General features: G+C 48.3%; 2 protein-coding genes across 2 annotated transcripts in view; both read left to right on the top strand.

The window, feature by feature from the left end:
- Positions 1-13,028, top strand: part of LOC310753812 (inositol polyphosphate 5-phosphatase OCRL-like) — a gene marked incomplete at both ends in the record, with an annotated part of 1,016,056 nt that overhangs the window by 804,889 nt on the left and 198,139 nt on the right.
- The window catches only part of LOC310753742 (magnesium transporter NIPA2-like), a gene marked incomplete at its 3' end in the record, with an annotated part of 394,776 nt that overhangs the window by 366,623 nt on the left and 15,125 nt on the right, over positions 1-13,028 (top strand). The window lies entirely within an intron of this gene.

Genomic DNA, 13,028 nt, shown 5'->3' with positions numbered 1-13,028 from the left:
CACCTAGCAGTTCGAAAGCACCCCTAAGTGCAAGTAGATAAATAGGTACCGCTTTATAGCGGAAAGGTAAACGGCGTTTCCGTGTGCTGCGCTGGTGCTGGCTCGCCAGAGCAGCTTCGTCACGCTGGTCACGTGACCCGGAAGTGTCTCCGGACAGCGCTGGCCCCTGGCCTCTTAAGTGAGATGGGCGCACAACCCTAGAGTCGGACACGACTGGCCCGTACGGGCAGGGGTACCTTTACCTATAACAGGGACAATACAGATATTGCAACAGTTTAAAAATATATAAATTAAAACTTAGTCACTAACATATAACCTGAAATTATCATTTAAAACCTTAATAATGATGATAACACAGCTTGTTCCCTAAGTTTTATGGCAATCACACATAATTTGGCTACTCTTAACGTGATCTCAGGATCCTTGTCCTCTACCAGGGATTTTAGACACTGAAGTTCAGATTCATTTGGAGATTTTTGCATAGCAGGGGTAATAAATACGGAGCATATATCCCCATAGAAATGGCAGCGTAACAAGGCATGAGAGACAGTTTCTACCTCAGGCAGAATCCGAGACCAGGGAGAAGAGTCGGTAGAAGAAGATTGGAAGAAATTTTAAAGATTATCTACAGAAATACTGTAAAATTAAGGAATGTTAGAAGGATGTTGGAATGAAGTTATGTGGTTTTAGCAGTAATGTTACAAAGGGGTATGTAAAAATGGATTGTTAACAGCTGAGAATGTAAAGTTACAATATATTAAGATAAACTATTAAGATAAAGGAAAAAATGGTAAGGATTTGCTGAAACAACTATTGAACTAGAATACAAAAAAGGGAGGTGTGAGGAGGTCAGGGAAACAAGCAAATGAAAGATAAGACATGGAAGGATTGATTTGTTTTTAATTGGTTTTACTTCTTTGTATTTTGTATTTTTTAATTCTTTTTTGTTTTGTTATTTTTTCACTTTTGTGATTTGTTTGAAACTCTAATAAATATTATTTTTTTTTAAAAAAAAGAGAGACAGTTTCTACCTCCATCAAGCCGCAGGCGCAGACTCGTTCAGCGTATGGTTTACCCTCAAATCTGCCCTGCAATAAGGCAGATGGCAGCACGTTGAATCTAGCGAGGGTAAATGACCATCTGTATTTAGGTATTTGTAATTTTGACAAATAATTTGCCAGGGTAAATCCTCTCCCATTATCTTTTATTGCTGGGTGTTTATTCATCTCACTCATGTGGCATTTCAGTTCCACATCCCAAATTCGTTAGTGGATTATTGCTCTAGCTTTCGCATAACCTACAGCTATCAGAGCCTGTGGGGAAAACCCCAAGCCTCTTAGCTTTTCATGCAGTGTAGCTTTCCATTTAGATTGGTAGGAATCCAGTAGGGTTAAGGGTGCCAACCCAACAGGGAAAAAGATAAGTTTTAACCAATAATGGATCTTCAGAATCCATATCTGAGTGCTAACAGGGATTTGCCCGACCTCCAGGTGGACAGCTATGTTAGACACACAAGAAGGGATCCCAGCAGGCAGCGATAGAACTTAGTTTGCAATGATTCTAACGAAGCAAGGTTTAAGAAGCTGCAGATCTGAGAGCCATATGTCAGTTGTGTGAATATTTTTGCAGCAAAGACCTGGGAGGCTGCCGGAATATATTGGCCCCCTTTTCCATAGAAAAACCTTATAATAGCTTTGGTAGATCTTTGGGCATTTGCAATTGTCAGGGATGATTGGTGGGTGCTAGAAGAGATAAGAGCCCAGGACTCCAGCCAGCTTTCCAGGATTTATTAGGTCCATTTTACTATTTACACTACAGAGCTCTCAAAAGCATGTCTGGCTCATTCGGTCTCAGTTGCTGAGACTGACCCCTCCTTTCGTTTTTTCCAGCATAACCATTTGCAGAGCCCTCCCCTCTTCCTTCCTCTTTTACGTGAAGAGCTAAACCCCGGAAGTTGCTCCCCCTCCCTGATTCATTGCTTCCTGACAACCCTTCGTCATCCTCCCCCTCTGACGAGGTGCAGCTGCTTACGATCAGAGGCTTCTCTCTGTATTTCCCCAGCTTTTCCCCCTTCTCAGCCCCCAGTTCCCTGACAGCAATAGTATTTTTAACCTGATAATGCCACAAACCCTTTTCCTGGAAGGTTATACCCAGGTATTTAAAAGATGAAACCTGTTCAATCAGATCAGAAGGTCGGCGGTTCGAATCCCCGTGAGCTCCTGTTGCTCGGTCCCTGCTCCTGCCAACCTAGCAGTTCGAAAGCACGTCAAAGTGCAAGTAGATAAATAGGTACCGCTCCGGTGGGAAGGTAAACGGCATTTCCGTGCGCTGCTTTGGTTCGCCAGAGGCAGGTTTGTCATGCTGGCCACATGACCCGGAAGCTGTATGCCAGCTCCCTCGGCCAATAAAGCGATATGAGCGCCACAACCCCAGAGTCGGTCATGACTGAACCTAATGGTCAGGGGTCCCTTTACCTTTACCTGTTCAATAGGTCGATTGTCAATTCTCCATTTGTGTCTCATTCTTTTTTTAGAGAACACCATAACTTTGGATTTGCTATAGTTAATTGTTAATTGTTCGACATTACAATAAACAGTGAAAAATCTTAGAAGTTTTCTTAGGCCTATACAGGAGAAGGAAATTAGAACTGCGTCATCCTCATATAAGAGAACCGGGAGGGGTGTACCAGCCAATTTCTTTCTCCATGTTTCCTACTAAGGAGTTAATATAGAAGTTGAATAAAGTAGGTGCAAGGATGCAGCCTTGTTTAACACCATGGTAGATTTGGATTTCCTTGGATAAATGGCCCTGTCTGTCACACCTAACCTGTACCCGAGTGTTTTCGTATAAACTGCGGATGAGACACAGTAGACGTCTGTCTATGTTTGAGGCGCTTAGTGTTTCCCAAAGCCTATCTCGTGATATTAAATCGAAGGCAGATTTAAAGTCTATGAAAGCTGTGTAGAGAGATCCTCCTTTTCTTGAGGTATATTTTTCCGCAAGATGTTGAAGTACTAGGCCTTGGACTAAAGTTGACCGGTTTGCCCTGAAACCAGCTTGTGCTTCTGTAAGGACATGTTCTCGCTCCATCCAATCCTCAAGTTTATTACATAAGTGGGCAGCATATAGTTTACTGATAATGCTTAGGAGACTAATTGGCCTGTAATTAGCAGGGTCCGATCTGCTCCCTTTCTTCTGTAATGGGATGATGATTGCTAGTCCCCAATCCTCTGGGATGGTAGCCGATTGATCTATGCTGGTGAACAAGGCAGCAAGCAGTGGGGCCCACCAATCAACATTGGCCTTAAGAAGCTCAGATGAAATATTGTCTGCACCAAGAGCATTGCCAGGTTTAAGAGACTGAATGAGCCTGCGAGCTTCTTCAGTTGACACCAGGGGCCACTCAGCACCAGTATCACTCAGAGTTAGGGACAGAGCCTGTAGATGTTGGTTAGTTGTGTATAAGGATTGGAAGTATGACTCCCAAACCCCAACAGAGATGGTATATTCCACTTCGGAAGGGGAATCTTGCCATCCTTTTGCAACTATTTCCCAAAAGGTGACTGATTCTCTCCTTCGAGGGGCCACTCTCCCCTTTGGGCCTGAAGCTTTTTCTCTTTAATCAAAGCTTTATAATTTCGTTTAGCTTCAAACCACTCTGCAGGGAGTGAGGGTAGATTGGCAGACCTATAGTTCCTGTATTTTCCCAACAAAGAGCGCTTCATAGCGAGGCATTCCTGATCAAACCAGGGTTTAGATTTGTTGGAGTATAATGGCCATCGCATTGCCTTTTGGGGGGTCAAATAGGGTTGAAGAAGTGAAATCAAATCCTGAAACAAGTTTTTTTCTAGTTTCAGGGCATGAGGAGTTTAAGAGGTTGTCTCTCCTAATGAGGAATATATCTGAGCGTTAGCTCCCAGATACTTCTTCATCCAGTTCATCGGACTTTCTAATGCGTTAGAACCTCAACTCCATGTCATTGGACCTGGGGAATTCAAGTTTGTCAGTACAAAATAGATCCTTTCTTGCATCTAGGAGGAGACAGAGAGGTAAGTGGTCGCTATTGACCAGCTCCTCCACTTTGCACTCAAGAGCTCTATTCAGAAGGTTATATGACACCATAATATAATCAATTATAGAGGCTCCTACATTTGATATGAATGTGAATTCCCCAACCTTCTCCCCTTTGGCACGACCATTCAATATAACCAGGTCCAGCTTGTTAGACAAGTGCAATAGGCACAGGCCTGCATAGTTGCAACCCTTATGTTTTGAGTGCCTGATTGGTATAGAATGGGCTTCCTCTAAGATGGGTGGCGATTCGTGGAAGTGAGCATATAAATCATTGTCAGACTGGCCAATTCTAGCATTTAAGTTGCCTGCCACTATCACTGAGGCTACAGGGAACTGATATTGGCAAAACCTATTGGTGTTTCGCAACTTTCTGACTAGTTGCAGGACCTTAACCAGACCTAGCAGAGCAAACGCAGAATCCACGGAAGCAATTGGCGACTTGGCTGCAGACAGGATAGACGAAGCAGGAACCAGGAACTTGTAGTTAGGTGTTTATTATATACAGTGGACTATTTACAGGAACAGAACACGGATCTTTAGCTTGCTCTCTCATACACGACTCACAACTCCTACAATGACACACAGAACTCTGAACCTCTGAACTAACACATTCCAGTTAGTAGGCCACTAATTATCACTCCTTTGAGAGAGCTTGACCAATCATGGAGCTGTCTCCATGTCTCTGTTATCACCAGGCAGACTTCCTCCTTCACATGACCTTTTGGCTGTCTGCCAAACCTTAATTGACTCTGTGTGAGTAGCTGCACGTACACAGTTTCCCAACAACTGATTCATCAGTTTGTCAGTGTACGATTCCAGCCTGGACCAGATGTTTTTTATCAGAAAACAGACCACCTTTAACTCGGCCCCCTTTGTTGCTTGGTGATCCTGAGAAGCAGAACGAGGAAAAATCGTTGACATCTATTTCGCTTGTACTCCATGTCTCCTGTAAAAATACAATGTCATAACCTTGAATGAATTTAACAAAGGACGGGTCAGATGCCTTTTTAGGCCAGCCTGCGATATTCCATGTTAGAAGGCTAAAGTCGGCTTTGGCTTTGCTGAAGTCTAGAGAGAAGAAGAGAGCCAGTGTGGTGTAGTGGTTAAGAGCAGTAGTCTTGCTATCTGGTGAACCGGGTTCGCGTCCCCGCTCCTCCACATGCAGCTGCTGGGTGACCTTGGGCTAGCCACGCTTCTTTGAAGTCTCTCAGCCCCACTCACCTCACAGAGTGTTTGTTGTGGGGGAGGAAGGGAAAGGAGATTGTTAGCCACTTTGAGACTCCTTAGGGTAGTGATAAAGTGGGATATCAAATCCAAACTCTTCTTCTTCTTCTTTGTCAGTTGTCTTCCGGATAACTTTTGGAGTTTGCCATTTTTTGTGGCAACTGACTGTCATTTGTTCTGGTGGTATCCTTACACGGGGAGCTGCCCAGGCATTCAATGATTTCGGACGGTGGATGTAAGATGCTCACATTAGTAGTCATAGGACCTTTGTTTTGCGAGGCCTCCTCCGGAGGATGTTCTGTCTGGTTGAAACCTAGTTCCTCCTCATCTAGATATCTCATTTTAGTTCAAAAGCCCAGAGAGATCTCCTTGGGGGTGGTTTTCCTTTTAGGGGGCGATATACTGCCCTCCCTTATGTGTTGTGCTTTCATAATTAAAGGCGGGTTTATCTCTGCCTTTACCTGGAGGTTATGTGGATAACAACCTGCTGAGTTATATTCCTGTGTAGGAATCATTTTGGAGGAAATCTGGCCCTTTTTCAGGTCATCCTCCTTGGAATCATTATATGCGTCTTTCCCAGCCAGTCTGTTTCTTAATGTCTTTCTAGAATTTCAGCTTGGATTGAGGACAGAAATGACCAGAATTGACTTATTAGAGTGTTTTCTTCTGTAGAGAAATTGTCCTTTCGCTCGCTCACAGGGCATTGCAAATCATGTAAGGGTATGCTTTTCCTTTTTAATTTTGGGGTCTCTTGTTTATGATGATCAGACCAGACCTTTTGGGGTTGGCTCTCCTTTTTGGATTTTTCCTGGTCCTCTTCTACCATTGGCTTATCACACTTGGCATCAAAGAGGGGGGTCAATGGTACCCTATTTTCAAAGAATCTTAGTATTGCTATCCTTTCCTTTAAGAATAGATGTCTTGATCTGTGGATAAGTTTGGCCAAATTTTGATCTTGAAAGGTGATCATTGCTCATACAGAGTAACCATCATAATGTAAGTACTCTATAGAAAAAATATTGTTTGCCTTTACTACTCCTGGTAACGTATCATTCAGGATGTTCAGGAAATGCAATATGCGATCTATCCGTGAGAGGAAGCCCTTCAGTTTTGGGTAGTTAACTGTGATGGGATGATGAGCTGCTTGTGCGTGAAATCCCTAGTCCCTCAGAGTTTGGCTAGGTACGCAAACCTCTGTCTGTAACGGAGCTCCTAAGCATGGCTCCGTCAGTCGCTGGTAGAATCCGACAGTGGGCGTTTACGGAATTTCTTCCAGCATAAAAGCTCCTTAACGGAAACCTGCCTTCTGGACTCTCGGCGTGACAGTTTCCGGCGAGGAGTGGGTGTCCCTATAGGAGGTCCTGAAACCTCCCCACTGTTTTCGCTGGAAGTGTCTCTGAGCCATCCTCCCGACTCACTTTCCCTAGGAGCTCCTTCCCTCCCCCTGCTGGTTCCTTCCTCAGCTGATAAGTCTCTCTCAACCTCTGGGAGTCCCTTCACCTCCTGTTCTCCCGATGGCAGTTCCCTGACATCCACCTCCCCTCCAGGGCCCCCTTCACCCCCTCCCCTTCCCTCCTCTGCGGGCGGCGAAGGAGCAAAACCCCTGAAAGAACCTCCCTCATCTTCCGAAGTCTCGAACATTTCCCTCCACCGGTTGCCGTTTCTGGTTTCTAAGTACTCCTCCTCATCGGAGTCTATTCCTTCTTCCAACTCTGATTCCGCGAATCCTTCCAGTTCCTCCTCCTCGTCGGTGGTGCCAAAGTACTCCCTCCGGAACCTCGCTACTGACTGAGGTTTCCTGGGGAACCTTTGATGAAACGTTTCACTCAAAACCTCGTCATTGACCTCCTCTGCCGTCACCCAGGTGTTTTCTGACTCCGGTTCCCCTTCCCACGCTACCAAATACTCCACCTGATTACCCTTCCACCTGGAGTCGATGATTTCCGCCACATGGTTGCTGCTTTCCCTCTCTTCTAAGACTGGTCCCCATGTGGAAACGCCTTCACCTTCCCCCCTATACGGTGACAGTAATGACCTGTGGAACACTGGGTGCAGTTTCATGTGGTTCGGTAACCGGAGCCTGAAGGCCACTGGGTTGACCCGTTGAATGACCTCAAATGGTCCCAATCTTTTGGGTCTCAATTTCTTGCAACCCCCCTTGAACGGCAACCCTTGGGTTGACAGCCACACCTGATCCCCCACCCTTATGGTTTCACCTTCCCTCCTGTTCTTGTCTGCCTGCCTCTTATATTCTTCTTTGGCCCTTTCTAAGTTGAGTTGGAGTTGACGATGGATAGCTTCCATTTCTTCTACAAAATGTTCAGCGGCCGGGACGCTCCATCTCTCCCCTCCTCCCCCTGGAAATGCCCTGGGGTGGCACCCATAATTAGCCAAAAAGGGGCTCATCCCGGTGGACACATTCTCCGCATTATTGTAGGCAAATTCCGCCAGCGCCAACTTCTCGACCCAATCGTTCTCTCTGTCATTGACATAACACCTCAGGTATTGTTGGAGGATACCGTTTGCTCTTTCCGCCTGCCCGTTAGTTTCAGGGTGTCGGGCAGTCGAAAAATTGACCTCTACGTGCAGTAAGCTCATGAGCTTCCTCCAGAACCTGGACGTAAATTGTTTGCCTCTGTCTGAGACCAGCCTCAAGGGGGCGCCATGCAGCCTAAAAATATGTTCTACAAACAATTTCGCTGTCTCCTCCGCCGTGACTGCATGTGAGCAAGCTACAAAGTGGCCCATCTTAGTTAACAGGTCTACTACGACCAGGATGGCGGTTTTCCCCTTGGATTTTGGCAGGTCAGTCATAAAATCTATCGATACCGCCTCCCATGGTCGTTCTGGTGTGGGTAACGGTTCTAATAACCCTGCCGGCGCCCGCCTTTCTCCTTTGGCTCGCTGGCATTGGTCACACCCTCTTACATATTCCCGTACATCTTCCCTCACCTTGGGCCACCAAAATTCCCTGGTAACCAACCACATGGTCTTGTGTTGCCCAAAATGCCCCGCTGTGGGGCTGTCGTGCAGCTGTCTGAGTACTCTCCCTCTCAATTCCCCTTCGGGTATATATAGTGCCCCTTTGTAATACAATGCCCCGTTTCTTTCCTCAAAACCTCCGGGGTTTTCTCCCTCTCCCCTTAGACATCTGAGCTTATTCTGGGCGTATTCATCATTCTCCGTTTCCTCCACCAGTTCCCTTTGCCCCACCAATGCCGCCCCACACACCCAGCGGTCCTCTGGGATGATATGTCTCTCTTCGGGTGCTCCCTCCCCCTCCAAATATTCAGGTTTACGTGAGAGAGCGTCCGCCCTGACGTTTTCCGGACCTGGCACATAGCAAATTTCAAAATTAAACTTGGAGAACTCCTGGGCCCATCTCACTTGTCGTTGGTTGAGCACTCGTGCCGTTCTCCAATACTCTAAATTCTTGTGATCCGTGCACACTTGCACCTTATGTTGCGCACCAATTAGTAAGTGTCTCCATCTCCGGAACGCTTCGTGAATGGCAAGTAGTTCTCGGTCATATACCGTGTAGTTCCTCTCGGATTTGTTTAGCTTACGCGAGAAGAAGGCACACGGTCTCCACTCCGACTTACTCTTCCCCGGCTGAAGAAGCACCGCCCCCACCGCCCGGTCTGATGCATCAGTTTCCACTCTCATCGGTTTTTGTAGATCCACATGCAGGAGCTGTTCTTCCGAAGCAAATGCCCTTTTCAATTCTTCAAATGCTTGCTCCGCCTCCGCCGTCCAAGCAAATTTCTTCTTGCTACTGAGACAGTCCGTAATGGGAGCCGTTAAGTGGGCAAAGTTCTTGATGAACTTACGATAAAAGTTCCCAAATCCTAAAAATCTTTGCACATCCTTTTTCGTTTTCGGTGTCTTCCATTCCAGCACCGCCTGGACCTTGCCTGGATCCATGGCTAATCCCTTGTCTGACAAGCGGTACCCCAGGAATTCCACCTCCTTGGTGTGAAACTGACACTTCTCCAATTTCACCCACAGCTGGTTAGCTTGCAGTTGGCTCAACACTTCCCTGACGTCCTTTACATGCTGCTCCTCATTCTCTGAATATACTAACACGTCATCTAGGAACGCCACGCAATTCTTGTAGAGCAGAGGTCCCAGGACGTGGTTCATGAACGATTGAAAACATGCTGAGCCTGCTTGTAATCCAAAGGGCATAACGAGATATTCGAAAGCCCCCAAATGGGTGAACATGGTGGTCTTCCATTCATCCCCCTTCCTTATCCGTATCAGGTTGTATGCTCCCCTCAGGTCCAGTTTAGTAAAAATCTTTCCCTTCTTCACCCTGGTCAAAATGTCATCAATCCTGGGCATAGGGAAAGCCACTGGTTCCGACACGGCATTTAGGGCCCGGTAGTCCACGACCAGTCTCGGTTTATCCGTGTGTTTTTTGTCTACAAAAAACACTGGGCTGCCCCCCACCGCTCTGGACTCTCTGATGAAACCTCGCTTCAGGTTTTTATCAATAAACTCCCTTAACTCCTGCATCTCCCTGTCTGACATGGCGTACAGCTTGCCTACTGGGAGCTGGGCCCCAGGGACTAGATTGATTTGGCAGTCAAACGCTCTATGCGGTGGTAGTTTGTCTGCTTCCCTTTCGCTGAAGACATTGCTTAGGTCAGCGTATTGTTTGGGCACGTTCCCTTTGTCCGTTACTTCCATCCCTGCTAGGAAGGCCTTTGCCGCTTCCGGAGCCTTCCCCTCTTTGCAGTGTTCTAGGCAATGTGCTGACCCAAAGGAGACCACTCTCTGATGCCAGCCCACTAGCGGATCATGCAACGCTAGCCAGCTCATCCCCAAAATAATGGGAGCCCCTCCCAAGGTGGCCACATTGAACGCTATTCTTTCGGTGTGCCTGGCCACCCTCATTACCATTGGGACGGTCTGTAGGCTGACTTCTCCTCCCAACAGCTCCCTCCCATCGATCGTGGTCACCTGCAAGGGGTTACTTAAAGGGATGGTCTGTATCTGGTGTTCAGCTGCAAACTCCTTATTCATGAAATTACAGGAGCTGCCTGAGTCCAAAAGCGCCTTTATCTTTAGTGGGTGTCCGTTTGGCAGCTCTAGCAACACCTCTATCACTAGAGCTGGTCTTGGAGGTTCCGGCGTGGGCACTTTTACTGCTCCTTGGCCTGGCTGCTGTGCCCTGACGGTGGCAGCCAGGCGTTGGCTTTTACTTGCTTCTGGACTTCCTCCTCCTTTCCCCCAACAGCTCCCGCCATCCCTTGCCATTCCTTTCTTTGTGGACAGACTCTGGCAAAGTGACCTGGCTGCTGGCAGAGATAACATTTCTTGGCGCTCTTTCCCTCCTTCTTCCTCCCTTCACTGGGATTTGAAACTGCGCGCGCGCGCGCTGTTCCAACTTCCATCGGCTCTCCGGGCGGGAAACTTGGTTCTGGAATCTCTGGAATGCGGAAATCCCTCCAACGCTCCCCTTTCCCTTCCCGCTTCTCCAAGGCTCTCGCCTCCTGGCGCGCTCCAATGGTGAGCGCTGATTTGGTCAGCTGGTCCATAGACTCCGCCCTGGGCGCCCGGGAAAGTTCGTCTTTCACCGCCGAAGAAAGCCCCTCTTCGAAAAGCATTTGAATGGGTTCCGCCGATAGATCCCACCCCAATTTATGGATCAACATGGTAAACTCAGTCCAGTACTCACGGACAGATCGGCTCCCCTGTTTGCAAGCCATCAACTGTCTGCGCACCACTCCCTGCTCAATGTCGCTAGAAAACATCAGGTCCATGGCGCGAAAAAACTTCCTCGTGTCCTTCAGGATGGCATTATTCCCTGCCATCAGGGGTCTAACCCAGTCTCTTGCCCCCCCTTCGAGATGGCCCACCACAAACGCCACTCGCGATTCCTCGTCGGGAAAGTCGTCAAACTGCAGATTGAGAGCATACTGCATCTCTGTCCTGAAGGCTTGATAGTTCCTGGGATCCCCCCCAAACTTCTGCACCAATCCTGGCATCTTTCTTGCCAGTGGGGTCCCTTTTGCCTTTTCTGCATCCTGCGCCCTCCTCTCCTCGAGCCTCGCCGTTTGCAGCGCTAGCTGGACCTCCAACACCCGGTACCTTTCTTCCAGGCTTGGACCCGCTCCAGCTCCTCCTGCTTCTCCGGTTCCGGCTGGGTTGCTCATGATGCCCCTCTGCACAAGCTGCTTTCAGGGACTGTCGGATTGCTGTGATGGGATGATGAGCTGCTTGTGCGTGAAATCCCTAGTCCCTCAGAGTTTGGCTAGGTACGCAAACCTCTGTCTGTAACGGAGCTCCTAAGCATGGCTCCGTCAGTCGCTGGTAGAATCCGACAGTGGGCGTTTACGGAATTTCTTCCAGCATAAAAGCTCCTTAACGGAAACCCGCCTTCTGGACTCTCGGCGTGACAGTTTCCGGCGAGGAGTGGGTGTCCCTATAGGAGGTCCTGAAACCTCCCCACTGTTTTCGCTGGAAGTGTCTCTGAGCCATCCTCCCGACTCACTTTCCCTAGGAGCTCCTTCCCTCCCCCTGCTGGTTCCTTCCTCAGCTGATAAGTCTCTCTCAACCTCTGGGAGTCCCTTCACCTCCTGTTCTCCCGATGGCAGTTCCCTGACATCCACCTCCCCTCCAGGGCCCCCTTTACCCCCTCCCCTTCCCTCCTCTGCGGGCGGCGAAGGAGCAAAACCCCTGAAAGAACCTCCCTCATCTTCCGAAGTCTCGAACATTTCCCTCCACCGGTTGCCGTTTCTGGTTTCTAAGTACTCCTCCTCATCGGAGTCTATTCCTTCTTCCAACTCTGATTCCGCGAATCCTTCCAGTTCCTCCTCCTCGTCGGTGGTGCCAAAGTACTCCCTCCGGAACCTCGCTACTGACTGAGGTTTCCTGGGGAACCTTTGATGAAACATTTCACTCAAAACCTCGTCATTGACCTCCTCTGCCGTCACCCAGGTGTTTTCTGACTCCGGTTCCCCTTCCCACGCTACCAAATACTCCACCTGATTACCCTTCCACCTGGAGTCGATGATTTCCGCCACATGGCTGCTGCTTTCCCTCTCTTCTAAGACTGGTCCCCATGTGGAAACGCCTTCACCTTCCCCCCTATACGGTGACAGTAATGACCTGTGGAACACTGGGTGCAGTTTCATGTGGTTCGGTAACCGGAGCCTGAAGGTCACTGGGTTGACCCGTTGAATGACCTCAAATGGTCCCAATCTTTTGGGTCTCAATTTCTTGCAACCCCCCTTGAACGGCAACCCTTGGGTTGACAGCCACACCTGATCCCCCACCCTTATGGTTTCACCTTCCCTCCTGTTCTTGTCTGCCTGCCTCTTATATTCTTCTTTGGCCCTTTCTAAGTTGAGTTGGAGTTGACGATGGATAGCTTCCATTTCTTCTACAAAATGTTCGGCGGCCGGGACGCTCCATCTCTCCCCTCCTCCCCCTGGAAATGCCCTGGGGTGGCACCCATAATTAGCCAAAAAGGGGCTCATCCCGGTGGACACATTCTCCGCATTATTGTAGGCAAATTCCGCCAGCGCCAACTTCTCGACCCAATCGTTCTCTCTGTCATTGATATAACACCTCAGGTATTGTTGGAGGATACCGTTTGCTCTTTCCGCCTGCCCGTTAGTTTCAGGGTGTCGGGCAGTCGAAAAATTGACCTCTACGTGCAGTAAGCTCATGAGCTTCCTCCAGAACCTGGACGTAAATTGTTTGCCTCTGTCTGAGACCAG

The sequence above is a fragment of the Podarcis filfolensis genome, assembly GCF_964270895.1.
Source record: "Podarcis filfolensis genome assembly, chromosome: W".
Lineage (NCBI taxonomy): Eukaryota > Metazoa > Chordata > Lepidosauria > Squamata > Lacertidae > Podarcis > Podarcis filfolensis.
This window is presented reverse-complemented; position numbering and strand designations above follow the sequence as displayed.